Source organism: Arachis stenosperma, chromosome 9 (assembly GCF_014773155.1).
Source record: "Arachis stenosperma cultivar V10309 chromosome 9, arast.V10309.gnm1.PFL2, whole genome shotgun sequence".
NCBI classification, from domain to species: domain Eukaryota; kingdom Viridiplantae; phylum Streptophyta; class Magnoliopsida; order Fabales; family Fabaceae; genus Arachis; species Arachis stenosperma.
The window spans coordinates 68,544,041-68,564,407 of NC_080385.1; the positions used below are offsets into that span (position 1 = coordinate 68,544,041).

General features: G+C 39.1%; 1 non-coding gene across 1 annotated transcript; it reads left to right on the plus strand.

The window, feature by feature from the left end:
• The first annotated feature begins 4,410 nt into the window (after positions 1-4,410).
• On the plus strand, positions 4,411-4,518 carry LOC130953126 (small nucleolar RNA R71). The gene has a single exon (XR_009075299.1). It is a non-coding gene; the product is annotated as a small nucleolar RNA R71 (small nucleolar RNA).
• Positions 4,519-20,367: the final 15,849 nt, after the last annotated feature.

Consider the following 20,367-nt stretch of genomic DNA (forward strand, 5'->3'; position numbering starts at 1 on the left):
CTATCCCTTGTAACTCAGAATGATTGGCTTCCTTAGGAACTTAGAATCCAGATAGTGTTATTGATTCTCCTAGTTAAGTAAGATGATTCTTGAACATAGCTATTTATTGAGTCTTGGCTGTGGCCCAAAGCACTCTGTCTTCCAGTATTACCACCGGATACATACATGCCACAGACACATAATTGGGTGAACCTTTTCAGATTGTGACTCAGCTTTGCTAAAGTCCCCAATTAGAGGTGTCCAGGGTTCTTAAGCACACTCTTATTGCCTTGGATCACAACTTTATTTCTTTCTTTTTCTTTCTTCTTTTTTTTTTTCGATTTTTTTTTTTTCGTTTGCTTTTTTTTTTTTTTTTTTTTTTTTGCTTCAAGAATCATTTTATTGATTTTTCAGATCCTCAGTAACATGTCTCCTTTTTCATCATTCTTTCAAGAGCCAACATTCATGAACCACAAATTCAAAAGACATATGCACTGTTTAAGCATACATTCAGAGAACAAAAATATTGCCACCACATCAAACTAATTAAACTACTATAAAATTCAGAATTCATGCAATTCTTTCCTTTTCAATTAAGCACATTTTTATTCAAGAAAGGTGATGGATTCATAGGACATTCATAACTTTAAGGCATAGACACTAAGACACTAATGATCACAAGACACAAACATGGATAACATAAAGCATAAAAATCGAAAAACAGAAGAATAAAGAACAAGGAAATCAAGGAACGGGTCCACCTTAGTGATGGCGGCTCTTTCTTGCTCTTGAAGGTCCTATGGAGTGCTTGAGCTCCTCAATGTCTCTTCCTTGTCTTTGTTGCTCCTCCCTCATGATTCTTTGATCTTCTCTAATTTCATGGAGGAGAATGGAGTGTTCTTGATGCTCCACCCTTAGTTGTCCCATGTTGGAACTCAATTCTCCTAGGGAGGTGTTTAGTTGCTCCCAATAGTTTTGTGGAGGAAAATTCATCCCTTGAGGAATCTCAGGGATCTCATGGTGAGAGGGTTCTCTTGTGTACTCCATCCTTTTCTTGGTGATGGGCTTGTCCTCATCAATGGGGGTATCTCCCTCTATGTCAACTCCAACTGAATAACAGAGGTGACAAATGAGACGAGGAAAGGCTAACCTTGCCAAGGTGGAGGTCTTGTCCGCCACCTTATAGAGTTCTTGGGCTATAACCTCATGAACCTCTATTTCTTCTCCAACCATGATGGCCCGGTCTATGGTAACTTCAGACCGGTTGCTAGTGGGGATGATTGAGCGTTGTATGAACTCTAACCATCCTCTAGCCACGGGCTTGAGGTCATGCCTTCTCAATTGAACCGGCTTTCCTCTTGAGTCTTGCCTCCATTGTGCGCCCTCTTCACATATGGTTGTGAGGACTTGGTCCAACCTTTGATCAAAGTTGACCCTTCTAGTGTAAGGATGCTCATCTCCTTGCATCATAGGCAAGTTGAACGCCACCCTCACACTCTCCGGACTAAAATCCAAGTATTTCCCCCGAACCATAGTGAGATAATTCTTTGGATTCGGGTTCATACTTTGGTCATGGTTCTTGGTGATCCATGCATTGGCATAGAACTCTTGAACCATCAAGATTCCGACTTGTTGAATGGGGTTGGTAAGAACTTCCCAACCTCTTCTTCGGATCTCATGGCGGATCTCCGGATATTCACCCTTTTTGAGTGAAAAGGGGACTTCGGGGATCACCTTCTTCAAGGCCACAACTTCATAGAAGTGGTCTTGATGCACCCTTGAGAGGAATCTATCCATCTCCCATGACTCGGAGGTGGAAGCTTTTGCTTTCCCTTTTCTCTTTTTAGAGGTTTCTCCGGCCTTGGATGCCATAATGGTTATGGAAAAACGAAAAAGCAACGCTTTTACCACACCAAACTTAAAATGTTTGCTCGTCCTCGAGCAAAAGAAGAAAGAAGAGAGTAGAAGAAGAAGAAATGAGGAAGAGGGAGATGGTAGTGTATTCGGCCAAAGAGGGGGAGAAGTGGTGTTTAGGTTGTGTGAAAATGAAGAGTTGAAGAAGGGTATTTATAGGAGAGAGGGGGGTAAAGGTTCGGCCATATTGGGTGGGTTTGGGAGGGAAAGTGGTTTGAATTTGAAGGGTGAGGTTGGTGGGGTTTTATGAAGGATGGATGTGAGTGGTGAAGAGAAAGATGGGATTTGATAGGTGAAGGGTTTTTGGGGAAGAGGTATTGAGGTGATTGGTGAATGGGGGAAGAAGAGAGAGAGTGATGGTAGGGTCCTGTGGGGTCCACAGATCCTGTAGTGTCAAGGAAAAGTCATCCCTGCACCAAAAGTTGCTCAAAATCACGTTTTGAGGCATTTCTGGCGTTAAACGCCGGGCTGGTGCCCATTCCTGGCGTTTAACGCCAGGTTCTTGCCCTTTACTGGCGTTTAACGCCAGTCTGGTGCCCCTTTCTGGCGTTAAACGCCCAGAAGGGTGCCAGACTGGGCGTTAAACGCCCAACAGCAAGGCTTACTGGCGTTTAAACGCCAGCAGCTTCTTCCTCCAGGGTGTGCTGTTTTTCTTCCTGTTTTTCATTCTGTTTTTGCTTTTTTCATTGTTTTTGTGACTTCTTATGATCATCAACCTACAAAAAAGATAAAATAACAAAAGAAAATAATTAACTATAAAATATTGGGTTGCCTCCCAACAAGCGCTTCTTTAGTGTCATTAGCTTGACAGAGGACTCCCATGGAGCCTCAGAAACACTCAGAACCTTGTTGAAACCCCCCAACACCAAACTTAGAGTTTGAATGTGGGGTTTCAACACCAAACTTAGAGTTTGGTTGTGGCCTCCCAACACCAAACTTAGAGTTTGACTGTGGGGGCTCTGCTTGGCTCTATTTTGAGAGAAGCTCTTCATGCTTCTTCTCCATGATGATAGAGGGATATCCTTGGGCCTTAAACACCATGGATTCTTCATTCACTTGAATGATCAACTCTCCTCTATCAACATCAATCACAGCCTTTGCTGTGGCTAGGAAGGGTCTGCCAAGGATGATGGATTCATCCATGCACTTCCCAGTCTCTAGGACTATGAAGTCAGTAGGAATGTAATGGTCTTCAATCTTCACCAAAACATTCTCTACAAGTCCATAGGCTTGTTTTCTTGAGTTGTCTGCCATCTCTATTGAGATTCTTGCAGCTTGCACCTCAAGGATCCCTAATTTCTCCATTACAGAGAGGGGCATGAGGTTTACACTTGACCCTAAGTCACACAAGGCCTTCTTGAAGGTCATGGTGCCTATGGTACAAGGTATAGAAAACTTCCCAGGATCCTGCCTCTTTTGAGGCAGTTTCTGCCTAGACAAGTCATCCAGTTCTTTGGTGAGCAAGGGAGGTTCATCCTCCCAAGTCTCATTTCCAAATAACTTGTCATTTAGTTTCATGATTGCTCCAAGGTATTTAGCAACTTGCTCTTCAGTGACATACTCATCCTCTTCAGAGGAAGAATACTCATCAGAGCTCATGAATGGCAGAAGTAAGTCCAATGGAATCTCTATGGTCTCATTTTGGGCCTCAGATTCCCATTGTTCCTCATTGAGGAACTCAGAGGAGATTGGTACACGCCCACTGAGGTCTTCCTCAGTGGCGTTCTCCTCCTCTCTTTCCTCTCCATATTCGGCCATATCTATGGCTTTGCACTCTCCTTTTGGATTTTCTTCTGTATTACTTGGGAGAGTACTAGGAGGGAGTTCAGTAATTTTCTTGCTCAGCTGACCCACTTGTCCTTCCAAATTTCTGATGGAGGACCTTGTTTCATTCATGAAACTTTGAGTGGTCTTTATTAGATCAGAGACCATTGTTGCTAAGTCAGAAGTATTCTGCTTAGAACTCTCTGTCTGTTGCTGAGAAGATGATGGAAAAGGCTTGCTATTGCTAAGCTTGTTTCTTCCACCATTATTATTATTGAAACCTTGTTGAGGTCTCTCTTGATTCTTCCATGAGAAATTTGGGTGATTTCTCCATGAAGAATTGTAGGTGTTACCATAGGGTTCTCCTAGGTAATTCACCTCTTCCATTGAAGGGTTCTCAGGATCATAGGCTTCTTCCTCAGATGAAGCCTCCTTAGTACTGTTTGGTGCATTTTGCAATCCAGACAGACTTTGAGAAATCAAATTGACTTGTTGAGTCAATATTTTATTCTGAGCCAATATGGCATTCAGAGTGTCAATCTCAAGAACTCCTTTCTTCTGATTAGTCCCATTATTCACAGGATTCCTTTCAGAAGTGTACATGAATTGGTTATTTGCAACCATTTCAATTAGCTCTTGAGCTTCTGCAGGCGTCTTCTTCAGATGAAGAGATCCTCCAGCAGAGCTATCCAAAGACATCTTGGATAGTTCAGAGAGACCATCATAGAAAATACCTATGATGCTCCATTCAGAAAGCATGTCTGAGGGACATCTTCTGATTAATTGTTTGTATCTTTCCCAAGCTTCATAGAGGGATTCTCCATCCTTCTGTCTGAAGGTTTGGACTTCCACTCTAAGCTTACTCCATCTTTGTGGTGGAAAGAACTTTGCCAAGAAGGCATTGACTAGCTTTTCCCAAGAGTCCAGGCTTTCTTTAGGTTGAGAGTCCAACCATATTCTAGCTCTGTCTCTTACAGCAAAAGGGAATAGCATCAGTCTATAGACCTCAGGGTTAACCCCATTAGTCTTGACTGTGTCACAGATTTGCAAGAATTCAGCTAAAAACTGATGAGGATCTTCCATTGGAAGTCCATGGAACTTGCAATTCTGTTGCATTAGAGAAACTAATTGAGGCTTAAGCTCAAAGTTGTTTGCTCCAATGGCAGGGATAGAGATGCTTCTCCCATAGAAGTCAGGAGTAGGTGCAGTAAAGTCACCCAGCACCTTCCTTGCATTGTTGGCATTGTTGTTATTTTCGGCTGCCATGGGTTCTTCTTCTTTGAAGAATTCGGTCAGGTCCTCTAAGTGTGCTTTGGCTTCTCTTAGCTTTCTCTTCAAGGTCCTTTCAGGTTCAGGGTCAGCTTCAACAAGAATGCCTTTGTCTCTGCTCCTGCTCATATGAAAGAGAAGAGAACAAGAAAATATGGAATCCTCTATGTCACAGTATAGAGATTCCTTGAAGTGTCAGAGGAAAAGAGAAATAGAAAGAAGAAGGAGAAGGAGAATTCGAACTTTAATTAGATAAGGTTCGAATTGTGCATTAAGAAGGAGTGGTACTCCATAAATAGAAGGATGTGGGAAGGAGGGAAGAAAATTTTCGAAAATTCAATCAAAAAGATGTTGATAATTTTCGAAAATTGAAGTTGGAAAAGAAATCAAGTGATTTTTGAAAAAGATTTTGAAATTAGAAATTAAAAAGATTTGATTGAAAACTATTTTGAAAAAATTGAAGTTAAAAAGATTTAATTGAAAAGTTATGGTTTTAAAAAGATGTGATTGAGAAGATATGATTTGAAAACAGTTTTAAAAGATATGAGTTGAAAACAATTTGAAAAGATATGATTTTAAAAATTAATGACTTACCTAACAAGAAAAGATATGATTCAAACATAAAACCTTCCTTAATAGAAAAGGCAAAAAATGTTCAATCAAATCATTAATTGTTAGTAAGTATCTTTGAAAAAGGAAAGAAATTGATTTTGAAAACATTTGATTGAAAAGATATGATTTGAAAAAGATTTGATTTTGAAAAACTTTGAAAAAAATTGATTTGAAAACAAAATCTTCCCCCTAGCACCATCCTGGCGTTAAACGCCCAGAATGGTATACATTCTGGCGTTTAACGCCCAAAATGCTACCTCTTTGGGCGTTAAACGCCCAACCAGGTACCCTGGCTGGCGTTTAAACGCCAGTCTGCCTTCTTCACTGGGCATTTTTGAATGCTCAGCTTTTTTTGTATAATTCCTCTGCAGTATGTTCTAAACCTTCAATCCTTTGTATCATTGACTTGAAAAGACACAAATTAAAAATATTTTTGAATTTTTAATAATCAAAATGCAACAAGAATCAAATAACAATGCATGCAAGACACCAAACTTAGCAGTTTGTGTACTACTGACACTAACAATATGAAAATGCATATGAGACACACAAAATACTTCAAGTCAATAGAATTCAAAGATCAAAACACAAAATATATGCATGGATTCGAAAATTATAACAAAAACATGCATTTGACACCAAACTTAAGATGAGACTCTAAACTCAAACAAGAAATATTATTGGATTTTTATGAATTTGTAAATTTTTTGTACTTTTCGAAAATTAATTGAAAAAAAAGTATCAAAATTCTTAATGAGAATTTCAGGAATCAGTGCAATGCTAGTCTAAGACTCCGGTCCAGGAATTAGACATGGCTTCACAGCCAGCCAAGCTTTCAAAGAAAGCTTCGGTCCAAAACACTAGACATGACCAAAGGTCAGCCAAGCCTTAGCAAATCACTGCTCCAAAAGCAAGATTGATACGAAATCAACAAGCTCTTGTGGTGATAAGTTGAAACCTCGGTCCAATCAGATTAGACATGGCTTCTCAGCCAGCCAGATTTCAACAAATCATCATGAAACTCTAGAATTCATCTTCAAGAATTTCGAAAAAAATACCTAATCTAAGCAACAAGATGAACCGTCAGTTGTCCAGCCTGAACAATCCCGGGCAATAACACCAGAAATTTGATGTTGTTGCCGGATCTTGGCACTGATGTTACCAAAGGCTTGCTCAAAACTAGAACAATCCCCGGCAACGGCGCCAAAAACTTGACATGCGAAATTGTGAACTATACTTTTTCACAACTCTCATAATCCCTGGTAATGGCTCCAAAAACTTGGTGCGCTCAATACCATGGCATTACACAACTTCGCACAACTAACCAGCAAGTGCACTGGGTCGTCCAAGTAATAAACCTTACGTGAGTAAGGGTCGATCCCACGGAGATTGTTAGTATTGAAGCAAGCTATGGTCATCTTGTAAATCTTAGTCAGGCAAACTCAGATATATATGGTGATGAACGAAAATAACATAGAAGTAAAGATAGTGATACTTATGTATATCATTGGTGTATGAGCTTCAGACAAGTGTATAAAGATGCCTTCCCTTCCGTCTCTCTGCTTTCCTACTGTCTTCATCCAATCCTTCTTACTCCTTTCCATGGCAAGCTCGTATAGGGTCTCACTGTTGTCAGCAGCTACCTCCCATCCGCGCAGTGAAAGCTAATGCACACACTCTGTCACAGTGCTGCCAATCACCGGTTTGGTTCCCTCCCCTACCGGAATAGAATAACTCTTTTGCGTCTGTCACTAACGCCCAGTAGGTTACAGGTTTGAAGCACGTCACAGTCATTCAGTCATTGAATCCTACTCAGAACACCACAGACAAGGTTAGACCTTCCGGATTCTCTTGAATGCCGCCATCAGTTCTTGCCTATACCACGAAGACTCTGATCTCACGGAATGGCTGGCTCGTTTGTCAGACGAGCACTCAGTTGTCAGGCGATCAACCATGCATCATGCAATCAGAAATCCAAGAGATATTCACTAAGCCTCAGATGCTTGTAGAACAAGAATGGTTGTCAGTCACCTTGTTCATGTTTGAAGAACAAGTGATATCTTGGTAAAAGAACAAGTGGAATTTGAATGGAAGAACAATAGTAATTGCATTAATACTCGAGGTACAGCAGAGCTCCACACCTTAATCTATGGTGTGTAGAAACTCCACCGTTGAAAATACATAAGAACAATTGTGATCATTGGTTTCGGCCCCAGAGAGGGAACCAGAAGAACCAAGATGATAATACAATAGTAAAGGTCCTACTTATAGAAAACTAGTAGCCTAAGGTTTACAAAGATAAGCAAATGACATAAAAATCCACTTCCGGGCCCACTTGGTGTGTGCTTGGGCTGAGCAATGAAGGAATTTCGTGTAGAGACTGTTTCTGGAGTTAAACGCCAGCTTTTAATCCAGTTTGGGCGTTTAACTCCCATTTAGGTGCCAGTTCCGGCGTTTAACGCTGGAATTTCTGTAGGTGACTTTGAGCGCCGGTTTGGGCCATCAAATCTTGGGCAAAGTATGGACTATTATATATTGCTGGAAAGCCCAGGATGTCTACTTTCCAACGCCGTTGAGAGCGCGCCAATTGGGCTTCTGTAGCTCCAGAAAATCCGCTTCGAGTGCAGGGAGGTCAGAATCCAACAGCATCTGCAGTCCTTTTGAGTCTCTGGATCAGATTTTTGCTCAGGTCCCTCAATTTCAGCCAGAAAATACCTGAAATCACAGAAAAACACACAAACTCATAGTAAAGTCCAGAAAAGTGAATTTTAATTAAAAACTACTAAAAATATACTAAAAACTAACTAGATCATACTAAAAATATACTAAAAACAATGCCAAAAAGTATACAAATTATCCGCTCATCAGAGGCCTTGGTTGATTGCTCTTGGAGTTGGGGAGAGAACCAAAGTGAACTGGGTTTGGAATCATGAAAGCTTGAGTAAAAGTTTGAGTAAAAGTTTGAGGCAAACTTTTACTCAAACTTTTTACATCAGCCACCCCATCCTTGCTGCTACCAACGTTTGAGCCAAAGTTTGGGGTCAAACGTTTGCTCAAACATTGGCCCCCTTATGCACACTCATGGCGCCAACGTTTGCCAAAAAGTTTGAGGCAAACGTTGGCGCAAACTTTTGCTCTCCAGGGTGTGTTGTTGATGGCGCCAACGTTTGCCAAAAAGTTTGAGGCAATCGTTGGCGCAAACTTTTGTCCTCCAGGGTGTTGATTTGTGATGCCAACATTTGCCAAAAAGTTTGAGGCAAACGTTGGCTCAAGCTTTTCTCCCAAAAGTTTGAGCTAAAGTTTGAGGCAAACTTTTGCTCAAGCTTTTTGCTCCCTGGGTTGTTTTCACTTATTCCAAAAGTTTGAGCTAAAGTTTGAGGCAAACTTTTGCTCAAACTTTTTGTTCTCTCTTTCTCCTAGCCATTCCTTCTTGCTTCAACCTTTCTCCAAGCTTTCTTCACCTATCATCAATCAACCAAACACATCAAAGATATGATCAAAATCATGAGATTGTCATTCTTTCATAATATGTGACAATTATAGCATAAAACCTCATGAAATTGCATTAATTCATCTATGGTTCATTAAATCAAAGGAAACATAAAAATCTACCCAATTGGCTTGCTTATGGCTCAAGAAAGTGCATAATTCAATTGAAAACAAAAGAAAAAGTCTAGTGAAACTAGGCTAAGATGACTTGTCATCACAACACCAAACTTAAAACTTGCTTATCCCCAAGCAAGAAAAGATTTATTGAGAAGAAAGAATGAAATGGAAGAGGATGTTCATGCTAGCAGAGTATTATTGGTAGTTTATGGGGTTTTATGTGGGTATGCAAACACTCACTTCTTATTGACTCTTAAGCCTAGAAAGTCTCCTTCAAGCTTCAAGTAACATACTGCTATGACCTCTCATTATTCCTTTATCCTTGGCTATTATTTTGTTCATAAGCTTTATTTGAGTGTCATGTGTAGCAAGTTCATTTTCTTTTCTTTATACTTGACACATTATTCACTATAGACACTTGGCTCACATTCCTTCTTAAAACATTGATGCCCAGCACCTCTTTGGGTTACTAAATGCCTTGTAGTTAGGTTGCTCTTGATAGTGGACTTTTAGTTGATGATCCCGGGTTAGTTAACCCAAGTCACCAAGTGTTGATGCACTCCAAAGAACTTAATAATCCAAGCAGATCCTAGTACAAAGACACCACAGGCATATATTCTAAGGTTCAAGCTATTGGTGTCTAGCTTTGTTTCTTTTTTTTTTTTCTTTTGTTCTGTTGCCACTTTTGGCTCTTTCTTTTCTCTTTTTGTTTTTCTTTTTAACCAAGGACTTTTATTTGATTGAGATTCATAGACGGTGAGCTACTTTCTACTTAAAAGGAGACAGCCTAGTTCTCTTATTCACTAAAAGTGAGCTATCATACAATCACACATACATACCACCACTTACTTTTATTGTACTTCTGTCTAACAAAGAACTAACTCATTTCACATTCCAAACATGTCTTTTATTGAATTAAAGATGCATGGGACAAAACATGCTTTTAGTTAAGTGAAAGTAAACACACAAGCACACACTTAGACTAGTTTACTTATTGCAAAGAGTGATTCTACTTGTACTAGATGAACACTTTAGCAAGACATAAGTCAAGGCATTTCTCAACAGCAGTAGTTAAGTATAGATACAAGCTATTGGTTTGCAGTTCTTTTGTCCTTCCTTCTGTTGTGCTCCTTTTGAGTTATGATGCATAATATCTTCAAATGGTTGTTAGTTCCCTGCACAATTCTCAAAAGTTGCTTGCTTCTCAAGCCCTTAGGTGACTGGTTAGTATGCATGAATTGAATGTGGCTTTTGGATTTAATTTGGTGTGGGAACACCAAACTTAATTCCTTGCCACTTCCTCTGATTCAACAGGTTAACTATATGTAAAATCTTGTGTCCTTGCTAAAGGTTATAAAACTAAAACTAGAAAGCAATTAAATGGTTGAATGATTTGTCTGATTGCTTGGAGCTAGCTTTGTGCAGGAAGTGAGAATGTGCTTTTAAGTGAGATTTTGGTGGAACACCAAACTTAGAATGCTTCATTCTCTCTTAATTTGCTTTGATGTGGAACACCAAACTTAGCTCCTTGCGATACATACCAATTATTCAACCTTTTTATTGAAAAAGCTATGAAAAGAAAACTACCTCGTGTTGGGTTGCCTCCCAACAAGCGCTCTTTTAATGTCACTAGCTTGACATCCTTTATTCTTTGATCATGGAGGTTGAAAATCATAGTGCCTCAGCTTTTCTCCTCTTACTGTGAACTTCCTTCCAGTCTCCTCTTTGATGATCTCTAGGTGTTCAAGTGAAAGGACTCGATTCACAGTGTAGTATTCAGATAATTGTGGAGACACCTTCATTGGTTGGGTGATTAACACCACTTTATCCCCTGGTGAAAAGCCTTCAGTAGGGATTTTCTTGTTTCTCCACCCTCTTGGCCTCTTCTTTTTTTCTTTCTCAGAAGATAATTCATGCCTTGGTGGTTCTTTATTTGGGGTGTTGAGGTTCTCATCTGGGGGTTTTGGATTTAGTTCCTCCCTGATTTTTTTGGTCTGTTGCACCATCTCTACTTCTTTCAATTGTGGATTTAGAAGTCTTGGATTTGACTCATTGAATGCCTCCTTCAAGCTTTGATATCTGGCCTTATCCTTCATACAATCTTCTTCTTGAGTGGGCTCATGCAGAGTTTTAAAAACATGGAATGCTAGGTGCTCATCATGCACTCTCAGCAACAATTCCCCTTTTTCAACATCTATCAAGGCTCTGCCCGTAGCTAGGAAAGGCCTTCCCAGGATGATGGGAGTGTTAGGGTCCTCTTCTATATCTGAGATAACAAAATCAACAGGGAGAAAGAATTTTCCCACTTTTACCAACACATTCTCCACGACTCCCAGTGCTTGCTTAATGGATTTGTTAGCCATTTGGAGAACTATTTTTGTGGACTTCAGCTTAGAAATTTTAAGTTTTCTCATTAGAGACAAAGGCATCAAGTTTATGCTTGCACCGAGGTCACAGAATGACTTCTCAATTGTTATGTTTCCTATGGTGCAAGGTATGTAAAAACTCACAGGATCATCTTTCTTCTCTAGCAACTCTCTTTGGAGGATAGCACTACATTCCTTTGTCATCTCAACAATCTGTCCTTCCTTCGGGGATCTTTTCTTTGTCAGCACTTCCTTCATAAATTTGGCATATAGTGGCATCTATTCAAGTGCTTCCAAGAAAGGAATATTGATGCTGAGTGTCTTGAATATGTCCAGGAATTTTAAGTATTGCTTATCATCATTTTCTTTTTTAAACTTCTGAGGGTATGGAAGTTTGGGGACACAAGGATTCACTCCTTCCCTCTTCTCTTGTAGTTGTGTTTCAAGGATGTTCTTGTATCCCTTTGAAATTTGTGCATTTTTGGTTTCTTGATCCTCTTTATTTTTCCCCTCTATCTCTTCTTGTGGAACTTCTTTGTTGTGTTTGTCTTGATTGATGGCTTCCTTCTTCATAGTCTTCTCACTTCCCACTGTGATTGCTTTGTACTCCTTCCATTTTGTAGCTTTTCCTTTGTCCCTTGGGTGGTCTTGAGTAGCAATAGGGGATGCATTTGATTGCTTCTCACCCATCTCTGTAATTTGTTTAGCCATTTGTTCCATATGCCTCTCAAGATTTCTGATTGAAGCTTCTTGGTTTTTGATTGTAGCTTCTTGGTTTTTGCTTGTTATGGCTTGATCTTTCCGTGCTGCTTCCTGATCTTGTTTTGCCATCTCTTAATTTTTCATGAGTTTCTCCATCATTATCTCTTGGTGCTTCATCATCTTTTCCATCAATGTCTCCAAATTGGCTTGTGTTGACTGCTGCAACTTGGAGGCTATCAATCCTCTTGGCCATTTGCTCAAATTGTTGTTGAATTTGCTGCTGCATCATTTTGTTTTGAGCTAGAATTGAGTCCACTCCTTCCAACTCCATCACTCCTTTCCTTTGTGATGGTTGGCGTTGCCTTTGGTGAGCAAAGAAATACTGGTTGTTAGCCACCATATCAATGAGATTTTGGGCCTCCTCTGCAGTTTTCATGAGCTGTAAAGAGCCTCCAGCTGAGTGATCCAATGCTTCCTGGAATTTCAATGTCAAGCCTTCATAAAAATTCTGCAACCTATCCCATTCATTGAACATTTCAGGAGGACACCTCCTGATTAGAGCCTTGTATCGTTCCCATGCCTCATATAAGGGTTCAGCATCCATTTGTGTGAATGTTTGTACTTCAGTCTTCAATCTAATAACCCTTTGAGGTGGGTAAAATTTGGCTAGGAATTTACTCACTAGATCATCCCAGCTAGTGATGCTTCTTTGTGGGAAGGCTTCCAACCATTGAGCAGCCTTGTCCTTCAATGAAAATGGGAACAGCAACAATTTGTATGTGTCTGGATGCACACCATTTGTCTTGACCGTTTCACAAATCCTTAAGAAAACAGACAAATGTTGGTTGGGGTCTTCAAGAGGGCCACCTCCATAAGCACAATTGTTCTGCACCAAGGTGATTAGTTGAGGCTTCAACTCAAAGTCATTTGCCTGAACATTTGGGGTGAGGATGCTGCTCCCATAATGTCTGGGATTGGGGATAGTGTAAGAGGCCAACACCCTTCTTGCAGGCTGGGCATTGTTGCTCACTCCCTCTTCACGCACCTCAGCCTCCATGACTTGCAAAAATCACAAACAAACCAAATAAAACATGAACATTCTAGTGCTAGAATGTGGTTAGAGGGTTAGGTGACACAATGTGTCAAACAGTTAATGTGCTTAGTAAAAATAAAGAAAAACAAAGAAAAAGTGCTTAATCTAGACCACCACCTTACTTAATCATTGTCAATCTATTTCAATCCCCGGCAACGGCGCCAAAAACTTGATGTGCGGAAAACGTTCCGACACAAAACTCACCGGCAAGTGCACCGGGTCGCATCAAGTAATAATAACTCACGGGAGTGAGGTTGATCCCACAGGGATTGAAGGATTGAGCAATTTTAGTTTAGTGGTTGGTTTAGTCAAGCGAATCAAGATTTGGTTGAGAGATTTGTGATTAACAGAATTTAAATTGCATGGAAAGTAAAGGGAATGGGTAAATTGCTTGAAATTAAAGAGAACTGAAATTTAAAGTGCTGAATCTTAAATAACAAGAAATTAAATGGCAGAAACTTAGAACGCAAGAAATGTAAATTGCGAATCTTAAATTGCAAGAAATGTAAATGGCTTGGATTTGCAGAAATTAAACAAGGAAAAGTAAATTGCCACAAACAGAGAAGTAGAAGATAACTTGGATTGAATCGGATCTAAAAACGAAAATGTAAATGAGATTGAAAAGCATTAAACAGAGAATGTAAAATTGGAATTCAGATCTCAGGACCCAAGAGACTAGATAACCAAGTCTAGATCTCAATGGCTTCCTAGATCCACCAAGAACAATTTCAAAGGAAATGAAGATTGCAGAGAAAGTAGATGAAGAAGCAATTAACCGAAACGGAAATTCAATTGTGCAGTAAAATTAAACAAGATCCCAAGGTGAGATTGAAACAGAAGTTCTTCAATTCTCCACCCAAGATCCGAAGCAAGAAAAGTAAAGAGTATTCAAGCAAGAACAAGGAAGAAGAGAGATCAATTCTCCTCCCAAATTCCCTTGAATTAAAACAACAATGCTAAAATATAAAGTGAGCTCTCTACTAAGTGTACTACGAATTCTCCAAGGGAAAACTCTCTATGAAAACTAAAAATGAAAAGCTCTCTAAAAACTTAAAATCCTAAGCTATTTATACACTTTCTTCCAATGGTCTTCAAGCCTTGAATTGGGCCTTTGCTCTTGATGGAATTGGGTTGATAGAGGCCTTGGTTGATTGCTCTTGGAGTTGGGGAGAGAACCAAAGTGAACCGGGTTTACTTTTACTCAAACTTTTTACATCAGCCACCCCATCCTTGCTGCTACCAACGTTTGAGCCAAAGTTTGGGGTCAAACTTTTGCTCAAACATTGGCCCCCTTATGCACACTCATGGCGCCAACGTTTGCCAAAAAGTTTGAGGCAAACGTTGGCGCAAACTTTTGCTCTCCAGGGTGTGTTGTTGATGGCGCCAACGTTTGCCAAAAAGTTTGAGGCAAACGTTGGCGCAAACTTTTGTCCTCCAGGGTGTTAATTTGTGATGCCAACGTTTGCCAAAAAGTTTGAGGCAAACGTTGGCTCAAGCTTTTCTCCCAAAAGTTTGAGCTAAAGTTTGAGGCAAACTTTTGCTCAAGCTTTTTGCTCCCTGTGTTGTTTTCACTTATTCCAAAAGTTTGAGCTAAAGTTTGAGGCAAACTTTTGCTCAAACTTTTTGTTCTCTCTTTCTCCTAGCCATTCCTTCTTGCTTCAACCTTTCTCCAAGCTTTCTTCACCTATCATCAATTAACCAAACACATCAAAGCTATGCTCAAAATCATGAGATTGTCATTCTTTCATAATATGTGACAATTATAGCATAAAACCTCATGAAATTGCATTAATTCATCTATGGTTGATTAAATCAAAAGAAACATAAAAATCTACCCAATTGGCTTTCTTATGGCTCAAGAAAGTGCATAATTCAATTGAAAACAAAAGAAAAAGGCTAGTGAAACTAGGCTAAGATGACTTGTCATCACAGAGCCTAGTGTCCAAACTCCAAGAGACCTTATAGCATGTGGATCTCATCAAAGTTCAGCCCAAACACTCACCAAGTGAGCCCAGAAGTGGATTTTAGCACTAGAAAGACTGTTTTACCCTTACTAGTCATTAGTTTATTATTTAAGGGATTTTATTTATGTTATTCAAAACTTTTACATAACTTTTACCGTCATACACGTTTTACCATTGTATTTCTCATCAGTATGAGTTTCTAAACCTCCTAGGTTGAGAGGAAGAGCCCTGCTGAGTCCTATGAATTAATAAAAGTACTATTGTTTCTCTTCGATCCGTGTTTGATTAATTCTAAGATGTATATTTGTACTTTAATGTGGGGAGTAGGATGATCAGTGACAATCAGCTCTATTTATCACATTAAGACGAACGTGCCTGACAAACACCCGCGTCTACATGGGTTCAGAGTGCGTCTTTTATCGGACAATGATGAACCAACAGCTTGAATATATGTCTCTCAGATGGCTAATCCACGACTTCGTTGGAGACTTCTCGAGACATCAGTTCAACCGATTTCTGGGGAGATTAAAGTCTCTGTGGTAGAGGCTAGAACCCAAGGTGCAACGTTCTTGATGTGCGGAAAATGATCCGACACAAAACTCACCAGCAAGTGCACCGGGTCGCATCAAGTAATAATAACTCACGGGAGTGAGGTCGATCCCACAGGGATTGAAGGATTGAGCAATTTTAGTTTAGTGGTTGGTTTAGTCAAGCGAATCTAGATTTGGTTGAGAGATTTGTGATTAACAGAATTTAAATTGCATGGAAAGTAAAGGGAATGGGTAAATTGCATGAAATTAAAGAGAACTGAAATTTAAAGTGCTGAATCTTAAATAACAAGAAATTAAATGGCAGAATCTTAAATTGCAAGAAATGTAAATGGCTTGAATTATAAAGGGAATTGGGAATTGGATTTGCAGAAATTAAACAAGGAAAAGTAAATTGCAACAAACAGAGAAGTAGAAGATAACTTGGATTGAATCGGATCTAAAAATAGAAATGTAATTGAGCTTGAAAAGTAGTAAACAGAGAATTGAAAATGGGAAATCCAGATCTCAGGACTCAAGAGACTAGATAACCAAGTCTAGATCTCAATGCCTTCCTAGATCCAACAAGAGCAGTTGCAAAGGAAATGTAAATTGCAGAGAAAGCAGATGAAGAGCAATTAACAGAAACGGGAATTCAATTAAGCAGAGAATTAAACAAGATCCCAAGGTGAGATTGAAACAGAAGTTCTTCAATTCTCCATCCAAGATCCGAAGCAAGAAAAGTAAAGAGTATTCAAGCAAGAACAAGGAAGAAGAGAGATCAATTCTCCTCCAAATTCCCTTGAATTAAAACAACAATCCAAAAAAATGTAAAGTGAGCTCTCTACTAAGTGCACTCAATCGAAACCGAAAAGAAAGCTCTCTTGGAACTTAAATCCTATGCTATTTATACACTTTCTTCAAATGGTCTTCAAGCCTTGAATTGGGCCTTTGCTCTTGATGGAATTGGGTTGAAAAAGGCCTTGGTTGATTGCTCTTGGAGTTGGAGAAAGAACGAATGTGAACCGGGTTGCAAATTATAAAAGCTTGAGTAAAAGTTTGAGTAAAAGTTTGAGGCAAACTTTTACTCAAACTTTTTATATCAGCTGCCCTCATTTACTGCTACCAACGTTTGGGCTAAAGTTTGGGGTCAAACTTTTGCTCAAACGTTGGCTCCCCCTTGCATGCTCATGGCGCCAACGTTTGCCAAAAAGTTTGAGGCAAACGTTGGCGCAAACTTTTGCTCTCGGGGTGTTGATTTGTGATGCCAACGTTTGCCCAAAAGTTTGAGGCAAACGTTGGCTCTAGCTTTTCTCCCAAAAGTTTGCGCAAAAGTTTGAGGCAAACTTTTGGTCAAGCTTTTTGCTTCCTGGTTCATTTTCACTTATTCCAAAAGTTTGAGCTAAAGTTTGAGGCAAACTTTTGCTCAAACTTTTTGTCCTCTATTCCTCCTAGCCATTCCTTCTTGCTTCAACCTTTCTCCAAGCTTTCTTCTCCTATCATTAATCAACCAAACACATCAAAGCTATGCTCAAAATCATGAGATATTCATTCTTTCATAATATGTGACAATTATAGCATAAAACCTCATGAAATTGCATTAATTCATCTATGGTTGATTAAATCAAAGGAAACATGAAAATCTACCCAATTGGCTTGCTTATGGCTCAAGAAAGTGCATAATTCAATTGAAAACAAAAGGAAAAGGCTAGTGAAACTAGGCTAAGATGACTTGTCATCAGTTCTCTGATACGAAAGATCCGACCTTGTCAGTGGCATTTTGAGTAGGATCATTAAAGAGAATGGACTGTACGAGCTTCACCCTCAATCAGATCTGGAGGAGTATTGGCAGCTGCTCAAACCAGTGTCAATCACATGCAGCCTGCCATTGAAAAAATCACTCACAAGTAGAGGAAACAGTACTACCAGATTTAATTCAGAAAGACAAAGCAACTGCAATCCTCAACTCTATTCCTTTTCATAGATTTCACAACTTCTGAGTTCTAATTACCCTTTCTATTTATTCCTTTTAATGCAAATTTGACGACTCTTCAAACAACCTTTTGATTCCTGTAACAACCCTAGTTTTTGAAAATCAAATAATTAGTTATTTGTGATTTATTTTAAGAAAATTATTTTACTAAAGGTAATTAAATGGAGTTTCATGATAATGGAAGTTTAAATTAATTGAATTTTTATGTAATCTTTATAAGATATTTGATACAATTGAAATTATAATTTTGGTTATTGAAAAATATGAAAGAATTGTATAATTTAATTTAAATAAATTCTACTTTGAATGAATTATGTTATTAATTTGAACTCTTAGGAATTAATTTACTAGAAATGATTAGATTAATTTTTATAAATACTTTAAGTTTAAATCAACTAATATTTATGTATAATTTTTATTATAATCGGTTATTTTATTAAATGAAATTAAAGTTTCAGAGATAGGAAAATAATAGAGATTTGTATGATTTAATCTAGAAAATTGATATTTGAATTTAAATTGTACTTTACAAAATATAATTAACTTGTTCATTTTATAATGTAAATTAGAAATAATTGATTTAACTTAGCAATATGTTGATAAATAATGTTCCTAAATATTTTTAAGAGAGTATATTTGATTTTAAAATCACTCTACCCTTCAATTTTATCAAAATATCTATTCATATCTATCCATATTCTTTTATTAAATCCTAATTTCTAACCCTTATTCCCAAATCCTACTCAGAAACCCTAATTTCCCAAATTGGAAACCCTAACCCTCACTCCCTCACCACACTCAGCCGCACCCCCAGTTTCCCCCTTTCCTTTCCTAAACGCAAAACTCATTCACACAGAACTGAAAAAGAAGCACAAAGAGAGAGTGGGATTCGAGAGAAGAGGGAAGAGCGTCGCCAGAGGGGGCTTGGCACCGTCGCCGCCTCCGTTCATCGGGCCCTGCTACGCCGTCGCCACCATCCCCAGCGTCGCCCAGCCTTGCCCGCGCTGCAGTGCCTCCTGTCAGCCATTCATGGAGCCGCGGAGAGCATCGCCGTTGAAGCCATGCCGTCGCAGAGGGAGCCAGAGGAGGGAGACGAGCCCGAGCCAAGAGCAGGAGGAGGAAGGCGTCGCTATGCCTCTCGTTGCCGTCGCCGTCGGGCTGAGGGAAAACGGAGGTTCGTAGTGGAGTGAGAGAGAGAGAGCAAAGGCGCGACAGAGGAGAGGAGCTGTGTTCCACGCTGCTGTCGCCACCAGTCCACGGCCACCACTGCGAGGGTTCCGCCGTCGTCGTTCCAGTGCCGCCATTCATGCCCTCCGTTCCCTTCGTCGTTCTATCCAGCATCACCAGCACTGAAGTTAGCATCTACCACCATCAAGCCTGAAGGGAAGCGCCACTGCTATTGCCCGACAGTAGTTTCTCCTTTGTTCCCAATTCCATTCCTGAAACTGTAACACTCTTGCTCATGCTCTGTTTCCCGAATCTATTTCTCTACCATATTTTGTTTTGATTACAATAGTATATGTTAATGTCTCTGTTTAGTATTATCGTCCTTATCCGGAACCACTGATGTCACCGCTAGAGAGATGATTGGGATAGGCGCGATTGTCATTGTTGTTGCTGCCCCAGAAGAAGTAAGAAGTAAGGCTGATGCTGCTGTTCCGGCCGCATTGGCTGTTGTAAACTGGGAAAAGGAAAGGGATCGTTGCGTTTAAATACGACGGTTTCGACTAATTGAGGTAGGGGATTTAACGTTTTTAATTTAGAATGCCTACAAAGTTATTGGATAAGTGCAAATGGTTAATAATAGTTAAGAATTTCTTAATTGATAAGAATGACTTGAAATGTGTTTGAGAATTGTTAGCTATTGTGATTTTTCTGAGTTATGATTTGAATTAAATATGGTTGTGATTACTTTGAATTATAATTGAAATTAGATGCAGTTGTGAAATGTGACTGAATTATTGATTCTGCGATGAATTGGTTGAGATTCTGATTTTGAGTGAATTATTGACTTGTTTGATGTTGAATTGGATATTTGATGAATGGGAATGGCTGTGAAGTCTACTTGTAACTAGTTGAGATTGGTTTTTATGGTTATTGAAGGATTGGGACTAAGAGATTAAACTGTTTTGAGAACCTGTGATTTTCTGAAATAATATAGTAAACTTTAAGAGTATCTAAATAATTTTGTAATGGTTAGACTAATTTTCTGTGTCATGATTTGTTGATTCTAACTTGGCTGTGATTGTGGCCGGTTTCATTGTTGTAAGTGATTAATTGATGATATTGATTTTGATTTGAGGCTGTAACTGTTTCCGATTTTCTGATTATTTGGAATTACTGAGAATCCTGTTATTTGATTATGTTGAACTGGTTGTTATAGGCTGGTTTGCTTGATGGTTGCAAATTGACTGAAATTCTGTTCTTTGATGGATTTATATTGAATTGAATGATGTGCTGGTTATTTGATATATTGTAATGGTAGTGGATTTGGTTGGTGACTGATTGAAGATTGGTTTGGGAGATTAGTTATGAGTTTTTAAAGTTAGACTGGTTTACTTTTAGAAAAAAATGATGA